This window comes from Lissotriton vulgaris, unplaced genomic scaffold (assembly GCF_964263255.1).
Source record: "Lissotriton vulgaris unplaced genomic scaffold, aLisVul1.2 SCAFFOLD_623, whole genome shotgun sequence".
NCBI classification, from domain to species: Eukaryota; Metazoa; Chordata; class Amphibia; order Caudata; family Salamandridae; genus Lissotriton; species Lissotriton vulgaris.
The window spans coordinates 953763-976978 of record NW_028241723.1 but is presented as its reverse complement, the minus strand read 5'-3'; the positions used below and the strand labels follow the sequence as shown (position 1 = coordinate 976978).

Below are 23216 nucleotides of genomic sequence, written 5' to 3'. Positions count from 1 at the left end.
TTTGTAACCCATATTCACTGTATCTCTTTGTGAAATAAGGGTGATTTTCAGAAATGGCCATCACTGCAAGGGATACAGAACCGCTGCAGACATCTATCCCTCCTTCCACTCTGGATAAAGAACACCTTCACTTTATCACCATGTGGACTATGGAATGTTGTCAAGCAGGTCTACCAGGATCACTGCACAGAATACAGAACAGCCGCAGACGTGTATACTTCACATCACCATCACTAGGTAGCATAAAGAACAAACACTCCAGTCATCTCTAACCCTCCTTCACTGTATCACTTTGTGAGAGAAGGATCATTTCCAGAAATTTTTCTCATTGCACATAATATGGACCTCCTGCCGACTGGCCAATCCCAACCTTCCACTGTAACTGGGTGGAATAAAGAACAGACATTTCCATCCCTCCTCCACTGGATCACCACGCGGAATAAGGAACATTTTCAGAATCGCTACACTGAATAAAGAACAGCCAAAAACACGTGTTCACGATCACTGCTCAGAATAAAGAACACCCCATATACTACCACTTCACAGAATAAAGCACGCCCTTACATCTCTCTACACCTCCTACCACTACACTGGATAAAGAACATCCTAGACATTTCTATTCCTCCTTTTCCGTGCACGGAATAAGGAATATTCCCAGACCAGGCACTTCTATATCCCTCTCTGTAAGATTGTGAAATAAAATTAAAATTCGCAGGGACTTTGTCCGCATCACTTCACAGAATAAAAAAACATAAGACAATTTCTATCCCTCCTTTCACTATCACTACGTGGAAGAAAGACCCCCCCCCCCTGACATTGTTCTCTCTCCCTTCCTCACCGCATCGCTATGTGGAATAAGGAATATTTTCAGAAATGATCTCACTGCACAGAATACAGAACAGCAGCGACGTGTAGCCCTCCTCCCACTGCAAGTGCATGAAATAAAGACCACCCCAGACGTTTCTCCCTCCCTACATTAACACCACATAGAATAAACACCACCGACATTTCTGTTCCTCCCCACATTACCCTTGCACAGAATACCCCAAACATATCCTTCCCTCCCTACACCAACATTGCCACTGCACAGAATACAACACCCCAGACATCCCTGTCCCTACATCACCACTACATGGAATAACGACCACCCCAGACATGGCTACCCATCCCTACATTACCACTACATGGCATGAAGACCACCCCAAACATATCTATCCTTCCTTAAATTACCGCTACATGGAAAAAAGCCCACTCCAGACAGTGGTAATTTAGCCTTAACTAAATTACCACTACATGGAATGAAGACCACCCATACATGTTACCCCCCCTACATTACCGCTACATGGAATGAAGACTGCCCCGCTCGCAATCCCACCAACCGCCCCCGACGCACCATCAATCCACTATCGGACCACGACATACGCATCCTGCTCCGCTCTTATGACCCAGTACCCCAAAACCACATAGCCACCACACACCTTTCCATCCCCACGATTCACTCTAACCCCCTTAGGCACCCCACACAAAACAACAGAGGCTCCGTCCCTAATAACCTAAAAAAAGTCCCCCTCACTCTAGAACCCTCTACCACCCTTTGCACCCCCAGGCTCAAGTGCACACTACTCAACTGCAGATCTGCCCCTAGACACTCCTCCGACATCGCTGATCTCATCAAAACACTGGACCTTGACCTAATCATCCTGACTGAAAACTGGTTAACTGAATCTTCTACACCTATCATGGACATACTAGTTCCCCCCCCCTCCCCCAACTACCACATCATTCGACTTGACAGGTCCAGCAAGACAGGCGGTGGAATCGCATGTATTTATAGGAGCAACCTCTCAGTTACTAGAGTCACCTCCCCCTCTCTTACCTCCTGTGAATACATCTGCCTCGATGTCATCAGCGAGGGCAAACCTGTATGCTCTCTACACGTCATCTACCACCCACCTGGGGACAACCTCATCTTCACCCAACAACTCATGGACACAATCTCAACCAATTCCGGATGGCAAAACACTCAAATTTTCCTTGGTGATTTCAATCTCCATTGGAACGATCACAATGATGCGGTGGTAAATAGTCTCAAAAATTTTCTCAACGCTCTTGACCTCACCCAAATCTGCAACAGCCCGACCCACGACAAAGGCTCTATCCTCGACCTTATCTCCAAAGAGGACTCTACCTAACTTGGGTCAATCCTACTCTGTGACTGGTCAGACCACCACATTATCACGTTCTTCATCAATGAAAAAGTTAAATTTAACCCGGTTCATTCCACCAAATCAAAGGTCTGGAAAAGGGACCTGAAGAAACTCAACCCAAACTCTTTACCTTCCCACAGCTGCAATCTCCTCCTTCCCCCTACCGGCGCCTCTGACGTTCAATCTTTGACCGACCACTACCTCAACTCTATGACTTCAATAATCAATGAGGCCGCCCCCTTGCAACTGAAAAGAGTCTCCACTAAGAATTCTAACCCATGGTACGATGGTAGACTCAACGAAGACAGACGGGCCATGCGAATGGCAGAGCGCACCTGGAGATCAGCCCCTTCGGCACTGCACCTTAAAACTCTGAAGAAAAAGAGAAACGCCTACTTTAGGAAAATCAAGCGCTCAAAATCAGACTTCAGCCTCCAGCTCGACCAAGCAAAAACCGGCCAAGAAAATTATTTGAACTAATCAAAAGCACAATCCAAGGAACAACCCCAACAATCACATAGCACAATGGGCGATTTACCATCCTGTGAAGGCTTCTCTGCTTTCTTTAATCTAAAGACTGATAACATAAGGAGCGATCTCCTCAATGACGCAAGCCTTTACTCCAACCCCCACAGCATAACACCCACTGAACCAAAAAAAAAATGCTGCATGGTTGTCCTTTGATACATACTCAGAAGAAACCATTGACAAACTGCTCGGCACCTTGAAACCCTCTAATCACCTCACAGACCCCCTTCCTGCTAACGCTGTAAAAGACTTCATCCCATTGCTCCTCCCACTCTGGACCAAAATTATTAACAGTTCACTTCAACAAGGAATCATCCCGACTACCTCAAAGTGGGACAAGTCACGCCTATACTTAAGAAACCAACAGCCAACCCTACGGACCTAAACAATTACCGTATTATTACCAATATTCCCACCCTTGCCAAACTGTTGGAAAAATGCGTACAACTCCAATTTACAAAACACATTGAGGGTTGAGGAGGTCAAACTGATCAATCAGGCTTCCGAGCAGGGCACAGTACTGAAACTGCCATGACACACATAATAGAGGACGCCCTCCAAATCCTACATCAAAACGACACCTGCCTCCTCATCCTACTTGATCTCTCCTCAGCATTTGACACCGTCAAACGCGAGAACTTACTCGAGCTGTTAAACACCAGAATGGGTCTATCTGGGACTGTTCTCAAGTGGTTCACTATCTTCCTGCATAACCGGTCTCAGAAATTCAAAAGCAACAACTTGATGTCCCCACCAGTGCCTGTAACATTAGGTGTCCCACAAGGATCTTCCCTATCCCCAACATTGTTCAACCTAGTCATGGAACCTCTCGCCACCTTGTTACAAGTATCTAATGTTCACTTTCACATGTACGCCGACGACACCCAACTATATCTCAAAGTACAATCCCCAGAAGACATCAAACTTCTGAACTCAACGCTCAAAAACACCCGATTATGGCTTGCCGATAACCACCTCAAACTCAATGCTCTGAAAACTGAGTTCCTTCTGATCTCGCCTCCCACGAAAATCTCCACCACTCAAACCTGGCTTAAGCACCTAACTGCACTCAATGTCCAACCTACCATCGTGGACTCAGCGAAATCTTTAGGCATAACACTGGACGCCCATCTCAACATGCAGCAGCATATCAGCAAGGCAACTAAGGGAGCTAATTTCCAAATCAATACCTTGAGGAAACTTAAACCCTTCCTCCCAGCCAAGGACTTCCAAACTGCAGTACAAGCCCTAGTCATTCCTCGCATAGACTACGGAAGCGTCGCCCTCTGCGGACTCTCCCTATCTACAACTGCACCCCTAAGAGCCTCTCTGAACGCTGCAGCGAGACTCATCACTGGATCAAAAAAACACTTGCATATTTCCCCCGACTTAAAATCCCTGAACTGGCTGCCTTTTGAAGCCAGAATACATCTGAAAATTGCCTGCATGACACACAGGGCTGTACACCACAACTCACCCGGCTACCTCACTCAGAAGCTGACAATATCTGGTGGCTCAAGAACCACTAGAAGCACAAAAAATCTTCTTCTGAAACCTCGAAGATTGCGGAAGAAAAAACATATAAACGCTCCTTTTCAGTAATGGCACCCAGGATCTGGAATACACTCCCTCCAGAAACCAGACTTATCCCCTCCACTGCATTTTTTAAGAAAGAATGGTTAAATTCACCTGAATTTTTACTTTGGATCTATTTGAGACTCTGCATCTATTTGTACTATTTGTTTATCTGATTGTCTATTTGTTCTATTGGTTTATCTGATTGACTATACTCCTTCATGTACCTACCCTATTTTGCTACTTTTCTGTAAAGCGCTCTGATATCTGCAAAGATCTTGTTCGCGCTATATAAAAACTTCAAAATATATAAATAAATATCCATCCCTACATTACCGCTACATGGCATGAAGACTGCCCCAGACATGTCTATCCATCCCTACATTACCGCTACATGGAACAAAGACCACCCCAGACATGTCTACCCATCCCTACATTACCACTACATGGAATGAAGACCACCCCAGACATGTCTATCCCTCCCTACATTACCACCACATGGAATGAAGACCACCCATACATGTTATCCCCCTACATTACCGCTACATGGAATGAAGACTGCCCCAGATAGGTCTAACCATCCCTACATTCCCACTACATGGAATGAAGACCACCTCAGATATTTCTAACCATCCCTACATTACCAGTACATGGAATGGAGACCATCCCAGACATGTTTATTCATGGTTGTTTTTGGGATTTTTTCCCGCAAATTAATTCGGATTGTTGAGTGGCGAAATTTGTGTCCTCTCCATTTTGTTCTGTATTTTTTTTCAATGTGGAATCAAAAAACGATAAAACCGCACTAATCACTTAATCATCTGCGCACCTCATTGGTTCCCCGTGGCACCGTGTACAGATTAAAGATTCTCAGTATGACACAAAGTCTTTTTTACAATTACCAGATAATACTTGAGAGAAAGATGCTACTTTGCTGCAACACTGAGACTTTCTTAATCCCCGCTATCTAGCATCCCAAAGAAAAAAATGAAAAAAGAATCCCAAAGAAAAAATGAAAAAACAATCCTAGGACAGCCTATTCCTTTCTGAAACCACCCCTCCAGAGATCTATAACCTCAGCTCAGAAATATTGAGACTAATGTCAGATTATGAGACAAAACCATACATTTTCCCAGATAAATCAGCTCTGTAGCAACCATAATTCTGGTTCGGTTAATATAACATAAGTAACTTTTATTTTTATTTCGTAGTATTCGGAGCTAGACTCGCACGCTGTGTATTGATTATCAAGTAATACCCTCTTAACAAGACGATAGGTTAGGGGTTGAAGCAGTGCTACATATTTGTATGTTGGACCTCTGCAAATGATAAGTCTGCCGTCAGGGTCTGAATTTCACTCTCACTACAAGCAAATGGGACTGCCACTAAAAGTTTTTTATGATAGGTGCTTAGTGTACTATGTGTTCAAATGGTGATCCTATTAACCTGGATGTTGTTAATTTATTCTCACGTTGGTTCTAGTGAGTAAATGACCACCTTCTATTTTTTCAAGAAGGTCGAAGAGGAGCTTCGATCAGTCATCTGCGCCTGTGTAAAAGAGGGTCTAGTGCCTGGTGTGACCCATTCCCATGGTAAGCCCTGCCAGCTTAAATCTTTCTGTGACTGCTGTATGTAAAACACTACCGTGGCTGCTGCGCCCTGGCACCTTTTTGTTTAATAAAAGTGTTCTACAAATACAATTGGTTGTCATCCAAGATGGCCCTGCTGGCTAATGTCAGCCCGTTACATTTTTACTGTAGTGCATAACACCTATCCCCGTCCCAAGGCTTAAGCTTGTAGATAGCCCTACCCACCCAATACTATACCTGCGCCCAATACGCAGGACCATCCTGATATAAAAAATTGACACCATGGAAGCAACACCTTCGGCCTTGTGAGGTGTGTATAGAAGTAACCGGAAATAAACTGTCGGAACTGCCCGATTTGAATCTCGCAACTGAATCGGGTCACTACAATTTGCAGCAAAGTATGAAGGACTTCTTGCATTAGAGCCTTTCAAGCAAATAAGGGGTGAAGGAGGCATCATGCAGGCTTTCTACCATCAGACACCTCAAGGAGGGGAACAGGAGATGAAGTTGTGGAGAGTAGGGTATACATGAACAATCCAAAGCTCATCTTTTGCGTTATAATGGCAGATGACCGTTAGATGACCATTTCAGAATTATGGTGCAAGCCACGTTTTGTGACCTGCATACAACTAAATATATTTGGATTTAAAAAGGAACAAGGATAAAATCGCCAAGTTGAAGAATTTGACTGTTGTGTACTCTGTATATTTCATGCAAAAATAACTGTTGTGTGACTTCGACTAATATTATTTATAAAGTGACGTATATTGACATTTGATATTTGGAATATCTTTACTCATCCAGTACTCTTTGTGATTATGAATACTAACAGGTGTTTAACCTGATTGTACATTCTATGAAGAGGCTGGTTGTAGTACTAGGGGCTTTAAAAAGCACTACCTGCTTGTTTTGACTCTGGAGAGTAGGCCAGAAAACTAGTTTCAATTGAGACCTCTCTAGATCATCAATGGTTATCTGCTGCTTGGTTGATTTTTGCATTTAAGGCTGCCCTCAGTGTGATGCATTACAGGGACTTCATTCTACCACATGCGAAAACTTGCTATTTGTTAGCCAGTGTTACGGTGCATTGGAACGTATAGTTTACCGGTCGGTGTAGTTTTGCAGCTTGAAGACTTTCTGGATTCACTATGCTTTGCATTATTCCGCCATCGATGGAGTCGATGCCCATGTGCACTATTGTCAAAAGGAGGAGTCACCTATCTCGTGACTTCCAAAGACTTTTCCAATACAAATGCAAACATCCGGGCCCAACACCAGATGGCAATCTAAGCACAATGTAAGTGATCTGCAGCTCATATGCCTCGAACATCTTTTTACTACTCGGGAGGTGAAGAAGCTTTTCCCCGTTTCTCCTCTTGTGTAAGTCACTATCGCCGCTAAGTGCACCCTTAGGGATGTGTAGCTTAGTTTACTTTACAGTAGATGTGTTAAGTATTTTAGTATTGTTGACTCTCTTGTGATTTTCCTTTGCAGTTTCTCTCTAATGCACTATTCTGAGAATTTCCCCTATTTTGCTATGTAGCATTTCCCTGAGCACTGCCATTGGGCTCGCCGGTAGTTTGAGGTGTGCAAACTTTAGGTCTTCAGGAGCCATGCCGCCAGGCTGAGGCTCTCTGGCTCTGGGTGTAGCACCCTTTTGTTCTGCATTGTTAACAGGTCCCTTCGTTCATGGAATCTGTGCGCTGGTGCCTGCACCATCTCCACTATTTGTGAGAACCATGACTGTCTGACCCACTGAGGTGCTATTAGTATCAGTGGCATGTTGCTGATCTTGCATTTGCTGAGTACTCTGTGTATCAGTGGTATCGGGGGAAAAGCGTATGCAAATGTTTTAGACCAACTTATCCATAGCGCATTCCCTTGTGACCGACGGTCGGGTTGTCTGGATGCGAAGTGTTGGCATTTTGGTGTGTTGCAGATAGGTCTATTTGAGGTTTACCCCACTTCCGAAATACCGTCTGCCTGCCGACCTCTGCCTGCTTCCACATTGTCCCTTCCGGGGAAATGTATTGCTAGCAGGTCTATCCTTAGTGGAATGGCCCATGACCATATCTCTTGCGCTAGTCCGGATAGTGCTACTGACTGTGTGCCTCCTGGTTTGTTGATTTAGAACATAGTTGTGGTGTTGTCTGTTTGGATTAACACCCTTTTTTCCTTAAAGCTCCTTCTGAAAGGCTTTTAAGGCTAGGACACTGTCATTAGTTCCAGGTGATTGATGTGCTTGACCCCATCCTGTTGAGACCATAGCCCCCTCACCAAGGGCTTGTTCATGTGCGCACCCCACCCCAACTGGGAGGCGTCGGTTGTGATGGTCACTGTTGGAGTTGGTTGCGTGAATGGTTTCCCTTGTGATATGTTTTCTTTGTTCCACCACGCTATTTCCTGATGCATTGCGTGTGTGACAACCACTAGATCTTCCCAACTCCCAGTTGCCTGTGACCTTTGCTGCTGTATTCATTCCTGGAATGGTCTCATGTGCAGTCGAATATTTTGGAGTAGGTGATGCATGACGCCCTTATTCCCATCAGCTTGTTCATCGTTCTCACTGTCAGAACTTGCCCCTTCCGGTAATGACGTATTTCCTTCAGTATCGCCAATGTTCTCTTCCTACTGTGGAACACTTTGGCCTGTATGGTGTCGATCTCTGCCCCTAAGAATATCTTGATTAGCTCTGGTTCTGTTGACGATTTTTCCCAATGGATTGAGAAACCCAGTTGTGTCAGTGTTAGTATTACCTGCTGGATGTGTTGTTTGCATTGGCTGTACGAACTTGCCTTTACGAGCCAGTTGTCGAGATAGGGGTATATGTGTATTCCTTGCTTCATAGGCCTGCTGCGACAGTTGCTAGGCATTTTGTAAACACCCTTGGTGCGGATTTCAGGTTGAATGCCAGTACTGTGAACTGGTAGTGGCTTTGGTTGATCACAAACCTTAGTAGGCGTTTGTGTTTGTGGTTGATTGGGGTGTGTAAGTATGCGTCCTTTAAATCTATAGTGGCCATGAAATCCCCTTGTTGTATTTGTGGTATTACCTCTTGTAGGGAAGTCATCTTAAATCTTTGAGTTCTTATGAATTTGTTCATGAAACTTAGATCTAAGATTGGTCTTAGTATTTCGTCCACCTTTGGCACCAGGAAGTAAGTGGAGTAAACCCCTTTGTTCCTTTGGTTCTGTGGCACCGCCTCTATTGCCTCCTTGCTCTTGCGCCTCTAGTCGCAAGAGCGAGAGTTCCTTTGCTGAGTGTGCCTTTCTTCTTGGTTTTCTGTTTGGAGGTTGTTTATCTAGCTCTATACAGTATCCGTATTGTATGATGTTTAGTTTCCCTTTTGTCTGATGTGACCTTCCTCCATTCCTGGATGAAGTTTCTTATTCTGCCCCACACCAGTGTTGAGTGTTGGAGGTACTGTTTGTCGTTGAACGTTCGGTTGCAGTTTTTTCTTATGTCTCACTGCCCACCCCGAGGTGTTGCCCGGCGTGGGGGGGGGGGGGGGGGGGGGGGGGGGGGGAGGGGGGGGTCGGTTTCCTGGTGAAGTCACTTGGATGAAGGCTGTTGGCCTACTCTTCTCGTTTGTTCTCGTTCATTTGCGCGCCCTCGAAGGGACTGTCCTCGGGGCTGGTACTGCCAGTTCTGCTGCTGCGGTCCCTGCTGCTGCTGACCTTGGTTGTTCCCTTGGAAGCCTTGCTGGAACATCTGGTGCGATGTGGTAGGCACGTTGCCTCCCCTACCACCTGGCCTTCTTGTGGGTGTACCCCTTCTCATTCCTCTGAACTGCAACGCTCCCATGGACCTTGCTGTCTTGTTGTCTTTCTTGAGCTGCGCTAATTTGTCGTCAACTGGTGTGCCAAAAAGTTGCTCTCTGTTAAAAGGTATATTCAGGATGTTGCTTTGCACCTCTGGCTTGAATCCAGAAATTGAGCCATGCGTCTTCCCTCGGTCACTCCTATCGTCATCAGTCTGCTAGATGTTTCTGCAGCATCCAATGCCGATTTTAGGCATGTGTTTGCCATGCTTTTGCTCTCTTTCACCAGGTGAGCTGCTCTTTGTTGGTACTGGTCTGGTAATCCACATTTTTGTAAAGCGCACAGGAGTTGCCCCACTTCTTCCCAGTGTTGGTTTGCATGCCTGTTGATCAGGGTGTTGGAGTTTGCAATGCGCCAATCTATTGTGCACTTCTCTCCACCTTTCTCCCTGTGAGATCAATCCTCCTGCTCAACTTGTCTGGAGGTGGTCCGGCATTAGTGGGCACATTGGCCCTCTTCCGAGCAGTTGCTGCAATTATGGAGTCAGCTGGTACTGACCCTTGGATGTATGCAGGGTCCTTTGATGAATGTTTATACTTCTTCTCTGTTCTTGGAGTCACAGCCTTGCATACTGCTGGTTCCTTAAAAGCCTTTCTTCCTTGATCCAGCACACTAGGTAGCATGGGCAGGGATTTGCTCCTAGTTTGTTGAGGCAGTAGAGACTCCAGGAGAAAACATGTCTTGGGCTTCTACTCTTCCATTTTCACTCCATACGTCTGTACAGCCTTTTGGAAGACCATATTGTAGATCCCTATGTCATTTGGCGGCGAGTGCCTCGAAGGGTAAGTGTCTACCCCTTCTTCCGGCGATTCTGCATCGAGATCTTGCCATTCTAAGTCTTGTGCCTCCAAGGACGCAGAGTCCCGGTAGGATTGCTGCTCTTCGTCGCCTTTGCCCTCGAAATAATAGACTTCATCCTCCTGTTCATCGACTGATTCGGGTGTTTACGGCAGTTCGGTATCCTCGTCATCTTTCGACTTTGAGCGCGGGTTTCGGCAGGATGGTGTATTGGCTCATCTTCTCGTCGAAGTTCCTTTTCTGCTGCAGGATGCTCGCCATTTCGGCCTGAAGCCTCCTCTTCTTCCTCTCCATCTCGGCGGCAGTCGATGTAGGCCCTTCCTTTTTCGGCGCCGAGGTTTCCTTTTCGAGGGCAACCTTCGACGTTCTTGGTTTTTCGAGGGCTTTTGCCGATTGGGAGTCCTTTTCGAAGGATCCGCTCGGCTGTCTGTCCTTGGTTGCTGTTGCCTTCGTTAAGTGTTCTATTCGAGGACTTAGCTTCACTCCTACGAGTGTCGCTCGGGGCTTTAGCTTTACCCTTTTGAGTGTCACTCGAGTGTTTAGGGATGGGATTACTTGTATGGCTATCACAAGGTTCGGTTACCCAGATTCCCTTGCGAACCTCAAACTTTGTAAAACAAAAACATTTTCCTCAAATATCTGTGATGGAAAGTTCTAGAATCTGTGAATCTTGACTCAGCCAAGAGCTGTCTGCGTGATCTCCATTGGTTACCAATGAAGCAAAGAGCAACTTTTAAAATGTTGTGTATAACACATAGAGCACTGCACAAGACAGGCCCTCTCATCCTCAGAAACAGGATTCAGTTCTATGCTCCCACCAGGAACCTCCGCTCTCCATTCTCGGCCCGTGCAAAAACATGTCGGGTAAAGAAAGCCAGGATGGGTGAGCGTGCCTTCTCCCACATCGCTGCAATCAAGTGGAACAAATTGCCTACGGCCCTCCGACTCACAGAATGCCACCTGGCATTTAGGAAACCGCTAAAAACTTTCCTCTTCCCCCATCCAGACTAAACCCAACTCTAATTATGCCAACGGTTCATGCACATTAGCAATCATAGCGCTGTGATATCCTACCTGGATGATTGTTAGTGCTTTATAAGAAAAGTAAATAAAAATAAAATAAGAGGCACAAACTTCCATCCACCCAGCATTTGTCCAAGTCTCCCGATAAAAATGGTACCCCACAAGTGTGAGTAGGCCTAGTGCCCGTGACAGAAAATGGCCCAAAACGTACTGTGGAAACTTCAAAATTATCGATTACAAAAAGACTGTTTTACAAGGGGGTCAGCTGAGTTTTATACCGGGCTCGGCAGCCATCTAAGGAAACCTACCAAACCTAGACATTTCTAAAAACTAGACACCCAGGGGAGTCCAGGAAGGTGTGACGTGCGTGGATCTCAAAGTTTTCCTACCTAATATCCAGTGCAAATTAGCTGGATTTTTTTTCATTTCTTACATTTCTGTGTGGGAAAGTTCTGTGATCACTGTGCTGACAAATTTCCTATACCCTGCGTTCCCCCAGGTCTCCCAGTAAAAATGGTACCTCACTTGTGTGGGTGGGCTAAGTACCTGTGACAGGCAAGGGCCCAAAACATTTTGTGGAGAGATCAAAATTAACTATTACAAAACGACGTAGTTTGCAAGGGGGGCACCTGCATTTTTGGTCCTGGGCTCGGCGGCCATCTAGGGAAACGTACCAAACATACATATTTCTGAAAACTAGACACCCGGGGCAGTCCAGGGAGGTGTGGCTTGTGTGAATCCTCAGTTTTCCAACCCAGAATCCCCAGCAAACCTATATTTAGCTACCAAAAAAAATGAAAATCACATTTTCCTTACATTTCTGTGTGAGATCACCGCACCAACATAAACACCCTATCACCCAGTGCAAATTTGCCACTGAAAATACTTCGGCTAGGCCCAATGGTCAAAGCTCCCTTTTTGGAAAAAAACTGTGCACATTGCAGAGATGGGTACCATGGCATACAACCTGAGGGCCATGCTTACAATGCCATTGTGAGATAAACCACCTCTAAGTGGGTCACCTCTACATTCTCAATTATTAATCCACAAATTTTCAAAATTTCTAGCCAAGTTATGGAAATAAACATCCACACCGTGTAAATGTTTTTGCTACATAGGATAATCTATGGTCAACAGAAAGTTTGCTGTTTCTCACAGATTTCTTGTAACAGGCTTTTGCTTTAAGCCACAACTTTCTTTGTAGCATACTTCTGCAAACGTCATCAAGTGTTCTCAAGCTTTACCTTGTTTAACCTGGAGTAATACTTGCACCTTTACACAGTAGTGATTTGCAAACAAACCACCATATAACTTTCAACATGCCCAACATCACCTGCCTCCAGTAATGCACACGTGTACATTAAGTTACTATGCTGTATATGGCTGGTGTTATAATTGATGTAATCAATGATGTCATTTAAAATGTCATGAGTAATGTAATATGCAAGGTCAGAATCTGTGCATGTCTAGGGCACAAGTTCTTCGTAGCTCAGTAAATCATATTTAGCAATTTCCAGTGGTTCTTTGCTTTTTATGTTTAAGCACTTTATTGAGACATTTACAAATAAAAAACAGTTGTCGCAGGGAATCATTGCTTATGGCAAAACCATTTAGGAGCGCAGCCAGCTCGCAAAGGCTCTGCAATCGTAATGTCCATCCAAGTGTGGCGCTTGGCGTGTATGCTGCAACAATAACCTCAAAAATAAACAATCCCCTTCATAACTCCCCCCTCCCTTCCCATTCCTTCGAACCCCTCCTACTCCCCTCCCGTCCAGTGCTAAAGTCGCCCTCCCACAACACACCTCCCCTCTCAGCTGCTCATAATCCTAGACTCATTGGTTAACTGAATCCGCTGGTGAAGTTAATCTCAACAATCGAAGATATCGGGGGCATGTAAGTTCTTTAAATTCCGTAACAAGTAGTGAGTGAAACGGCTGCCACAGGTCACTAAACTGCTCCACCTCTCCCGCCACCATGAGCGACAACTTCTCCATCCCCAGAACATGCCACAATCTATGCAGCCAACCCGTAGTGGAGGGGAGTGTGGTGGTGCGCCAGTGAATTAGTATATTTTGAACTGCAGAACCCAGTGCTATCGCAATCTGCCTCCCCCTACGAGACTTTAGAGGGTACATCAGCCAGTTGGGCAAGCCCAACAGTACATATGCAGGGAAGCGAGGCAGTTCAATGTCGAAGTTTGAATTAATCTCGTCTAAGACTTCTTTCCAATAGGGGCACAGTAGGGGGCAGTCCCATAAAACATGTGTGAGTGTGCCTATCTGCCCACAAGCCCGCCAACAAGTGTTCTCGAGGTTACGATTCATTTCATGTAATCTCAGGTGTGTAATACCAATATGTGGATACCTTAGTAAACGTTTCTGTAAGTCCTGTGTGGTACCCTGAGTGTCGTGCTCGGTAGGAAATGTGGTCCCAATCCGTGTGACTTAAGGCCCTCCCCAGTTCTCGTTCCCAGCGTTCCCTACCTGGGTTATAAAGATGAGAGGAGGAAGGCTGCAAGAATTTATATAGATCCGAAATGAGCTTTGTGTCTGAGGTGCGTTTCACAAGCCACTTCTCATAAAGGCAGGAGTTTCCTGTCTGCCGATTCGCGCACCTGCGGCTGCAGCGCCCAGTGGCGCACCTGCATATATCGCATCCTTTCCGTCTCGGGCAAATGATATTCCCTCCTGAAATCTTGAAACGGAATGACGCCATCCGGGGTATACACGTGAAACAGCGTTCTGCATCCTGCAGCCCGCCAGTGCGCAAAGGCCCAAGGTTCCATCCCGGGATGAAAATCCGGGTTCTCAACCAACGGCGTGAACGGCGAGGGGAAGGTAGTAAGATAGTGCACCGCATTAGTGGCATCCCACACTCTCATCGGGACCCGTGTGATAAAAGGCGCGTACAAGTTGGGGGGACTGTGAGCCCTACGTAAGAAGGGCACCTCCTGTAGAGTCCTGCCCGCAACCGCCTGGTCTTGAAAAAGCCAGTGTTTATCTGACTCCCACTTGCTCTCCTCCACCAAATAGCACAACTGTGCCGCCTGGAAATATTTGCGCAAGTCCGGTATGCCCAGTCCCCCAGCCTCAGGGGCCAGTGTGGACAGGGCCCTCTTGAGCCTGGGTTTGTGACCCTGCCAGATGAAGCGTGCAAGGTCCGCTTGAGTCTGTTGGATCCATCCTTTCGGGGGCTGGAGCGGCAGAGCCCGGAACAGGTATAGTGCCTGTGGCAAGATGGTCATCTTCACTGCGGCTATTCTGCCTAGCCAGGACAGTGTGCCCCTGTTCCAACGACTTAGTTCCTCCTTAATTTTCTTTCCCAAGGCTGCGTAGTTAGCGGTCGCCATGGCGGGTAGGGTGGGTCCCAGTAGTATGCCCTGGTAGGGCACCAGGTCTCTAGACCAGTGCATGGGGAAGAGGTCCTGCAAGTCGGTTCTTGTGGCAGCAGTCAACGAAACGTCGAGGGCCGCCGACTTCCCCATATTCATTTTGAAGACTGCGACAGCTGCAAAGTTCTCTAGCTCAGCGATGCACGCCGGAAGTGCCCTCCTTGGATCAGCCAGTGTCAATATAATGTCGTCTGCGTAGAGGCTAATGGTGTGCGTATACCTCCCCATCCGTATTCCGGTCGCATCCGGGTTTTGGCGTATCCTTTGGGCAAGGGGCTCCATATAGAGTACGAAGAGCAGTGGGGACAATGGGCACCCCTACCTGGTGCCCCTCTCCATCGCAAATCTTTGAGAGCTGCAGCCATTCACCCATACCACTGCAGACGGGAATCTGTAGCAATTGAATACTAAAGTGTGAAATTTCTCCCCTATGCCCACTTTCGATAGGACCCTCTCCAAATAGGGCCAATATAGCCGGTCAAAGGCCTTCTCCGCGTCGACAGCCAGCATGATTCTCTCCCCGGGTATCCGGGAGGCCTTCTCTAGGATATGAACCACTCTTTTGGTATTGTCCACCGTCTGCCTCCCGGGGACAAACCCCGCCTGATCTGGGTCCACTAGTCCCGGCAGATGGAGTGCCAGGCGGGCCGCCAGGATCCCAGTGTACAATTTGAGATCGATATTCAAAAGAGAGATCGGTCTGTATGAGCTGCACGGAGTCCGGTCCTTCCCTGGTTTGGGGATGACCGATACCATTGCTTGGAGTAGATCTGGAGGGATAGCTCCAGGGGTGGAGAATGAATTAAAGAGGCGTGTAAGGATCGGCGCTAGCACGGAGCAGAATGTTTTATAGAAAAGTGATGTGTAACCGTCCGGGCCCGGAGCCTTCCTGTGTTTGAGTTTGGAGATGGCTGTAATCACCTCCTCAACTCGAATGTCTCTTTCAAGGTGCTCTGCTTGTTCTGGAGTGAGAGAGGGAAGGTCAACCGAGTTCAAATAATCTGCCTCTGCCGATGGGGGTTCGCCCGTGTATAGGTCAGCGTAGAACCGGCGGAAACCCTCCGCTATCTGGCTATCCTCCGTAGCTGTCTCCCAAGCGGAGATCGATAGTTCCTTTACCAAATGTCTTTGTTGCGCCACTCGGAGCTTGTTTGCCAGTAGCCTGCCGCACTTATCGCCACCCATGTAATATGCGTGCTTCAAGCGTAGCGCAGCATATTCCGCTCTGTCCATATCTAAGGCTGACAGGAGTTTCCTCGCTGCCTTAAGTTGCTTCCAGATTCTGGGGGCTCCCATTCTCTGGTGCACCTGTTCCAGTTCACGCACTTTACGGGTGAGTTCGTCCCGCTTTTGCTGTCGTTCTCTATTCTCCGCCGAGGAAATAGCAATGAATTCCCCCCGGAGTACCGCTTTCAATGCTGCCCACTGTGTCGCCGGGGTGGTCTCAGCATTATCATTGTGCATTTGGTAATCACATACCGAGTCCTGTATGTGCTTCACCACTGTCTTCTTATGCAGAAGAGTATTCCTGAGGCGCCAGACCCCACGCGAGGGGGACATCGTTGGTAGTCGGAATGCGCCCGTGACAGGGGCGTGGTCCGACAGGGATAGAACCCCTATATCGGAGGCTATGGCTAGGTCAGAGACTGGCCCCGTGACCAGAAGGTGGTCCAGTCTTGCATAGGTCTTATGTGCGTGTGAGTAATAGGAGTAGTCTCGGGTGGTGGGATGGAGGCGGCGCCAGAGGTCGTGGAGATCTAGTTCCTCCAGTTGGGATCTGCCTATCTGTGAAATTTCCCCCGTCTGCGGGTGTGCTGATCTAGCCAAGGACGAGTCGAAGACCATGTTCAGGCCCCCCCCTATGATTATGTGCCTGTCTGGGGTGGCGGTGATATCCACTATGGCCGAATTAAGAAATCGTTCCTGATGTTCGTTGGGGCTCTATATCGACCCGATGGTAAACACCAGACCTCCCGACTTGACTCTATATGCTAGGAGCCTCCCTTTCTGTTCTGCAAATTTATGTAGGACCTCCCCTTTAAATGTTCTGGACACTAGGATTGCTACCCCGGCTGTCTTGGTAGTGTTGGAGGAGAAAAATTATGTTGGGAATTTGTGAGAACTCATCCTCGGGCTAGGAGGTGGGTCTCTTGCAAGAGACAAATATCTGCATGTGTGTTTTCTAGTAAGGATAGCACTGCTCTCCTCTTGACAGGGTTATTCAACCCCTTCACGTTAAGGGTGACGACCTTAAGGGCTGTCATCGGTGTGGGTAAAAATAGAGCTCAAGCATTGAATCACGGCCCAGGAGGGGCGGCTCTGGTGCAGGTAGTGTGTAGGAGCACTGTAAGGCCAGAGTGAATGCATCAAAAGAACTGGACGGTCCCTGTCCCTCCCCCCTCCCCCCTCCCCCCCCCCCCCAACTCCCCCTGAACTTCCCTCGAACTGCCTTTCCCTTTCCACCCCCCTCGCCTTCTCCTCCTACCCCCCAACAAACCCCTCATGCAAACAACCAACCTCCCACCTCCCCCTCCCCTCCTTCCCTTCCGCATTCCCCTGGAACCCCAACAATTTCCAGTCCCAGTCATGTCCCGGGCGGACAAGTCTGTAGTGAATTACCAAAGTGGACGTCCGGCCACTTACTCCTCCCCATGACCCCCATCCTCCCAGGACCCCAAACCTGCAACATCAGTAATGTTCTCCCCCCGGAGCGTTGCTATGCTGTCAGCGCCACGTCACCATTGGAAGCAGTGTCTCTGGCCACTTCGGAAACTGCATTCGCCATGCTGGCTCTAATGGTGGGTGAGTCCGGTCTCCTGGGGGTGGCAGGCGCCCGTCTCCTCGATACCCTCTGCCAACTGTCTCTAGGACCGCGTCTCTGGCTTGGCGTAGTCGTTTCTTCCTCCTCCGCTGTGATTCCCAGAACCTCGCACGTCTCTTGCAGTGATCGCAATTGGTGCATCGTGCCATTCGACCTGAAAATGAGGCGGAAGGGGTGTCCCCAGGCATAGGACGTTTCATGCTCTTTCAGAAAGTCAGTTGCAATCTTAAATTATTTCCACCTCTGGAGGGTGATAGCGGACAAGTCTTGATACAGGGCCACAGAGTGACCGCGGAAAGTGAATGAGGGTTGCTTCCGTGCCTCCGCCATAATGCGTTCTTTCAACGGGAAGTCTGGGAGAAATGCTAGAATGTCCGGGGGTGGCCCTGATGCACGTCGGGGTGCTCCTACCCTATGTGCCCTATCAATCCGTACTGGGAACTCCGCTGGTTCGCTCAAGATCGCCCTGAACAGTTCTCGTAAGTAGCCAGCCACATCCGTGCCCTCTTCTGTAGACACAATTCCCCGGACCCGAATGTTGTTTCGCCGTGACCTGTTTTCAAGGTCCTCGTTGTGCGTTTGAAGATCCAGATGCTGATCCCTCAGGCGCAAAACCTCCTGTTGCAGCTGCACAATGTCCTCGTCGAGTCGGTGGTTCGTGCTCTCCACCGTGGCCACTCGCTCTCCCAAGTCATCTACCTCTCTGCGCACCTCCCTTACTTCTCCCGCCACTTCCTGCTTCAGTGTCTGAAAATCGTCTCTGAGGGTGCTGAACAGAGATTCCAGGAAGGATCTAGTGACAGGCGGTTCACCTCCGCTCGCATCCTGCGATCCTCCGGCGGAGCTTGGTGATGGTTGTCCCCTGTCCCCTCTCTGCTGAGTCCTGTTAAGCATTTCTGGGAGAGTGTGGTCCCCTCTCTTGGTACCTTTACCGGACGCCATTTTGGGACGAGTGCAGCAGTCCCCTCGGTTCGGCACTCTGGGCTCTGTAGATGTCCTCTTGGGCCGAGCGAGGGACCTTCGGCCGTCATCAACGGTAGCCTCGAGTATGTTCGGGAAATCCGCTTCCAGCACCTCCGGACTAGGCCTCAGCTGCAGCCGCGACTGCGGACGCTGTCACACCACTCGTCCGTCCGTTGGGCCCCGCTGGTCTCCGGTCGTAGCAAACTCCGCTAGGCACTCCGCTTCATGGAAGGGATCAGGTCGCCCCGGCGAGTCTCCGCTCGAATTCCTGCTTATGGGCCGCAACTGCGATCCTCGATGCCGCCTCCGCGCTCGTTGTCACTGCTAGACCTCGCTCTGCCCCGGACAGGGTCCACGCCGTGGGGCCTACCTTTCCGTCTCGGAACCCCTCGGGTGCGTCCGCTGGCGGAAGCCTCTCGAACCGCCCCTCTCGTCGGCTACTCCAGTGCAGCTGTGCCGTGCGCCACGAGAGTAACAGCCAGTGGCCGGCAAGCATGTGCTGATCCGTGCTTCGGAACCTCCGGGTCGCATGGGGCCTCCGCTGCGTCTTCTGTTCGCCCTCCAGTCCGGAGGGGCTCCAGGGTATACCCGGTATTCAAGACCAGGGGCGGAGCTCCAGGCTATTGCCCTGTCTGCTTCGGTTCACTCCCAGCAAGCGTTCAGTCGACTAGGCCGAAGCCACGACCTCGAGTGCCGCCCACAGCGGCACCGCCAGAGCAGGCCCCCCCGTCAGGCCTCCGGCTGTTATTCAGGGCAGTTCAGGCGCTGTGGGGCCTTCCTTCCCCCGATGGTGCACACCGGCCGAGGATGGGCGCGGCGTGTGGCTGTTCGCATCGCCTTCCCATGTGCTTCGGGGGTCGGCCTCTTTGTTCTCCGACTCCCGGTCCAGACCTCCGATGCCGTCCGACGGGCTGTCCTGAGGCCGATTTGAGGCCAGTTCCGGATCAGAGTCTTCGCATCGGGTTACACCACCTCTCCCTGCGCCGCTGAGCTTCAGCAGGGGGGGGGAGAAAAAGCTATATTTCAGGGCTTGGGCCTAGTCGGATCGGGGAGCTGCGAGAAGAAGCGTCCTCTCACTCCGCCATCTTGGCCACGCCCCTTCTTTGTTTTTTAAATGTTTGTTTTTATCTAATTTCAACACCAAAGTATAACTCAAGTGGAACCTTTGGGTCTCCCAGTGAATTTCAGTTTTTTTGTTTGCAACATAAGCTAAAATTGTATTACCATGCCTAACTATAACATCATTTTAACCTTTGTTTTTTCAGTGATTTTTCATATTATACATTTTTTTTTTTACATATTCCGCCTGTTCCTCTGCTACACATTGCTTTTGGACGTGCACAACATGGTTAACTGCAATGCCTGGCCTCTAGCCACGCCCTGTAACAAATCCGACCTTGGGCAAGCCCTATGGACCCTCAACCCTTTGCTGTGCGAGGCTCCCGGAGGCCAGGACCTGTACTCAACTTCTGCCTGTGCAGCCAACTGGGGGGGGGGGGGGGGGGGCTGGGCTCTGGCCATGCACAGCAGGGAGGGGGGATGCAGGCACTGTCCTCTGTACACACATGGCACTTAGTACCAGTCCCAAAATAAATATATTGAAAAAAAAACCTTCAGGCATAGAATAGCGAATAAATTATGCAAAAAGGAAGCAGAGAACTCTGGGTATTTTTCAATATCAGTCTTTAAGCATGGGATTAGCACAGCGCTATCCACGCCGAGATAGAAAAAAGACTAGCTGTGAACAGATTTACACCAATTCACAACAAAAAAGCCTGCTGTCTGAAGTATAACTTTATGCCAAATTTGATACAGTTGCGTTGAGCCATTTTTCATGTATCACAAAGTTTCCTATGGAAATTAACATGGAATCAATGTTTTGCGACCCTTTTCTTGATAGTTCGGTGTAAAACTTTGTATGAAGAACCCACTGTGAATTCACTTTTGTGGTAAGCTTCATGTAGATGCGCTAAATGGCATCGTAGTTATTAGCAAAACTAAAAACACTCACTAGGGAAACCCATACCCAAGTATAACTACATTGTGGGAATATATTCACTAAAAAAAACCAAAGGTTAAAAGTAACATTATAGTTAGGTGAACGTGTCAGTGCCAGCAGGGCAGTTTTTTTCTTAATTTTATGCTTTCATTTGGCAGGAGTTTAGAAAATGCTTCCGCCAGGCAGGAGCAACTTAGGTTTCCCTGCCTGCTGTGGTCGATGGTGCCTCTGTGTCCCCCACATGGGGTCTAGTGGTGCAGGGTAACACTATCCTGCCCCCCTATATATATTTTTTTCTATTTACCACTTCAGGACAGGGAACTAAGTCCCTGAAACCTAAAATGGCTGCCAGCAACATTTTTCTGACGTTGCTGGCAAGCAATCAGGTCTGACTCCTGCAGGAATTAATTGGTCCAAGGGAAAAAATCTCCCTAGGCCAATCGGAATGCCATATTTTTTTGATTTGGTTTGAGGGGCTCTTGCAAGAGTCCCCAGAACCCAACCGTCAAGATATAAATATATTTTTGAATCCTCATTTATAAAAATAAAAAAAAACTACTTAACAGATTTACACCACATAAAAAAAACACGAGTACCATGATCTACCTTCCTGCCAAATTTGGTGTAATTCTGCTCAGTTTTTCCTATAGCTGAAGAGGTCTATGGAAAATACATGGGGAATTTGCTTTTTGGGACATCAGCTTTCTATGCACAAACTAGTCCAAAAGTAGCAACTTTTTGGGAAGTTTCATGGAGATTTGTCAAACGGGGTCAGGGTTATTAGCAACACAAAAAAACGCTTTTCCCACGGAACAGCGGACTTAACTATAACTACCCAGTTGCAGCCGCTACTGGGACACAACTGAAACCTGCATAATATGGCCCAATATTGCCATTGAGGAGTTCCGGTGACATTATAAAGTATGAGTGCAAGGACCACATCACACAATACCTGTTAAGTATGGAATATGCTACTTACCAGTATGCATCTGTTCTTGGCATAGAGGGCTGCAGAGTGGTACATTATGAATAGATCGCCATCTGGTGTTGGGCTCGGATGATTGCACTTTGTTTTTCTCTTGGAGAGTCTTTTGTATGTTGGTGACTCCTCCCTTAGTTGGTAGTGCGCATGGGCATCGGCTCCATCCTTAGATTGTTTTGCCATAGTAGGGTTAGATGGAGTAGTATAGTAGAATACAGATAAGAATGCCCATGTAAGTGTATCTAAATAAGATAATGTTGGAACAGACACAGGTTTCCGGGGAGGCTGGGAGGGCATGTACCACTCTGCAGCCCTCTATGCCAAGAACAGATGCATACTGGTAAGTAGCATATTCCGTTCGAGGCATATGGGCTGCAGATGGTACATTATGAATAGACTATACAGCAGTTCTCTCCCTAGCGGTGGTCGCCCGTGTCTGTTGCAACTGTCTGAAACAATGTTTTTAATACTGCTTGTCCCACTCTAGCTTGTTGTGTTGCGTGCACATCAACACAATAGTGTTTTGTGAAAGTGTGCAGTGTAACCCAGGTAGCCGCTTTGCATATGTCATCTAGTGGAATGTTTCCCAGAAATGCCATAGATGCTCCTAGTTTACGTGTAGAGTGAGCTCTAGGAGGAACAGTTAATGTTCTTTTTGCCTTTAAGTAGCATATTTGAATGCATTTTACAATCCATCTGGCAATGCCCGCTTTGGAGATGGGATTGCCTTTATGTGTGGGAGAAAACGCAACAAATAGCTGTTTTGTCTTTCTGAAAGTTTGTGTTCTCTCTATATAGTACAATATGGCCCTCCTAACATCCAGTGTGTGTAGGGCTCTTTCCGCTACTGTTTGTGGTTTTGGAAAGAAAACCGGTAATTCCACTGACTGATTGAAGTGGAATGCTGAGATAACCTTTGGTAAGAATTTTGGGTTTGTTCTAAGAACCACTTTATTTTGGTGTAGCTGCATAAATGGTTCTTGAATCGTAAAAGCCTGCAGTTCACTTACTCTTCTAAGTGATGTGATAGCTATGAGGAAGGCCACCTTCCATGTGAGGAATTGTATTTCACACCTATGCATAGGTTTAAAGGGTGGCCCCATTAGTCTGGTAAGTACTATGTTGAGATTCCAGACTGGGGAAGGTGGTCTTCTTGGTGGAATGACTCTTTTGAGTCCTTCCATGAAAGCTTTAATTGCTGGTACTTTAAACAGTGACAGGTGTTGCCTGTTTTGTAGGTACGCCGCTATGGCTGCTAGATGAACCCTAATAGAGGTATATGCTAGATTACATTGCTGTAAGTGTAATAAATAGCAAATGATTTGTTTAGTGGATGCGTCCAGAGGGTTGATGTGCTTACTGTTACAGTGTATAGCAAACCTCTTCCATTTTGCTGCATAGCATGCTCTGGTGGTAGGACGTCTTGCCTGTTTAATGATTTCCATGCATTCTGGTGGTAAATCTAAATACCCAAACTCTATGACCTCAGGAGCCAGATCGCTAGGTTCAGTTGTTTGGG

General features: G+C 47.7%; 1 protein-coding gene across 1 annotated transcript in view; it reads right to left on the bottom strand.

Annotated features, from left to right (window-relative positions):
* The window catches only part of LOC147670583 (REST corepressor 2-like), a gene marked incomplete at its 3' end in the record, with an annotated part of 146135 nt that overhangs the window by 48689 nt on the left and 74230 nt on the right, over positions 1-23216 (bottom strand). The window lies entirely within an intron of this gene.